We start from the raw sequence: 2,500 nt of genomic DNA, 5'->3' as shown, positions 1-2,500 counted from the left end.
ATAATAATGATGATGATGATGATGATGATGATAATGATAATGATAATGATCATGATGATGATGATGGTGATGATGATGATCATGATGATGACGATGATCATTATGATATTGATGCTTATGATGATGATGATGATGATGATTATGAAGATGATGATGATTATGATGATGATCATGATGATGATGACGATGATCATTATGATAACGATGCTTATGATGATGATGATAATGATGATGATGATAATGATGATGATGATAATGATGCTGATGATAATGATGATAATGATGCTGATGATGATGATGATCATGATGATAATGATGCTGATGATGCTGACGATGATTATGACGATAATCATGATGATGATGATAATGATGATGATGATGATGACGATGATTTTGATGATGATGATCATGATGATGATCATGATGACGATGATGATGAAGATAATGATTATGATGATGATAATGATGCTGATAATGATGATGATGATAATGATGCTGATAATGATGATGATTATGATGATAATGATGCTGATAATGATGCTGATGATGATGACGATGATTATGATGATAATCATGATGATGATGATGATGATGATAATGATGATGATGATGATGATGATGATGATGATAATGATGATAATGATGATAATGATGATGATGATGATAATGATGATGATGCTAATGATGATTATGAAGATAATGATGCTGATAATGATGATAATGATGATGATGATTATCATGATGATGATGACGACGATGATGATGACGATGAAGAAAAAAAATGGAGTAAAAAACGAAAAAAAGAAAAAGAAGATGATATTGTAATAATATGTACTAACGTTGTACGATGTACGATGTGACTGTTGTTGATACGATTGAGAATATTTTATACAGTTGATGGGGACGTAGGGGCTATAGGCGGGAAAACAAACAAACAAACAAACAAATAAACATACAAACAAACGAACGAACGAACGAAGACACGTGCATTCATACATACATATATACAGTGACAAACACACACACACATATACACACATAACAGCAGAGAAAAGCGGGACGTGAGTTTGCGTCTCGGTACTCGCTTCAAGCGAGGAAAAGATTATAAATGAAGGGGAGGGGCTGAACTGGGGTGGGACTGGGGTGGGACTGGGGATAGAAAAGGGTGGGGAGGGAATAGGGGGAAGGGATAAGAGAACATATTAAGAGCCCGCGCGGCGATAGAAATTCGTTAGAATTCAAGATTACGTTATTAGACGCGTGTGTAATCAAGATTCGTGATAAAAGAAAGGAATGGGAATGAGAGTTAAGTAGGTACTTAGGTGTTTGGTGTATCGGGAGTGTAGGATAAAGATAGAAAAAAAAGATAGAGAAAGAGAGAGAGAGAGAGAGAGAGAGAGAGGGGGGGCTGCTAATAACGACAACAATAAGTTGTTTACGAGTTAATGCGTTGGCATTGGTGGCTTTTTTTTTAGACTTATTTTTCTTCTTTTTTTTGTCCTTCGTCCCTTTTAACGGGCTTTTTAACTTTCGAATCCTTTTTTCTTTGTCTATTTTTTCTCTTCTTTCCTTTTTTCTTCTTTTTTTTTTTTTTTTTTTTTTTTCTTATAAATTCTTTAGTCCTCGCTCGAATTAGATCAATCTATACATATTATGCTAGGCAAAGGAATAACTATCGACTCTACTCGAGTTCTATTCCTTTTGTTGTTAATCTACACAGTGAGACACACATACACACAGAAAAATACACACAGATAGATATATGCGCACATGCATAGAGACACTTAAGTATACGTATGTACGTGAGTAGATTTGAATTTTTATTCGATAGATAGAGTGGGGGTGGATAGAGGGGGAAGAGACGTAGGAATAAAGTAAAAGGAGAAAAAAAAGAAGAAGTGTCCTCTCGTTGGTCGCGTTTGACGTCATCGCATTTAGGCACGACATATCGACGATATTATTATTATTATTATTATTATTATTATTATTATTATTATTATTATTATTACTATTATTATTATTATTACTATTATTATTATTATTATTATTACTATTACTATTACTATTATTATTATTATTTTTATTATTATTATTATTATTATTATCCTTAATATTATTATCTTATTGTTATTACTATTACAATTACTATTACTATTATTATTATTATTATTTATTATTATTATTATTATTATTATTATTATTATTATTATTATTATTATTATTATACTATAGTACGTTTTTTAAATAGGTGACCCTTCGAGAGGAACCCTTCGAAAGTTTTAGTCCCTTTTCGATAATTTTATCGGACATATCCGCGTGAATTTTTAAAAGTCTCTATGTTTTTGATTTACGTACATACATACATACAAATACACTCCGAAAATAGGTTTTCCGAATATCAATCATTCGATTAATTTGTTCCGTAGAGCCACTAGACTCTTTCTTTTTTTTCTCTACTTTTCCTCTCTTATCAGTCAAATTTCTAACAAATTAATTAATT

The 2,500-nt window shown here is 31.4% G+C and overlaps 1 protein-coding gene across 3 annotated transcripts in view; it reads left to right on the top strand.

Annotated features, from left to right (window-relative positions):
* Nucleotides 1-2,500, top strand: part of LOC122626986 (longitudinals lacking protein, isoforms H/M/V) — a 65,013-nt gene that overhangs the window by 30,916 nt on the left and 31,597 nt on the right. The window lies entirely within an intron of this gene.

Source organism: Vespula pensylvanica, chromosome 2 (genome assembly GCF_014466175.1).
Source record: "Vespula pensylvanica isolate Volc-1 chromosome 2, ASM1446617v1, whole genome shotgun sequence".
In the NCBI taxonomy this organism is placed as follows: domain Eukaryota; kingdom Metazoa; phylum Arthropoda; class Insecta; order Hymenoptera; family Vespidae; genus Vespula; species Vespula pensylvanica.
This window is presented reverse-complemented; position numbering and strand designations above follow the sequence as displayed.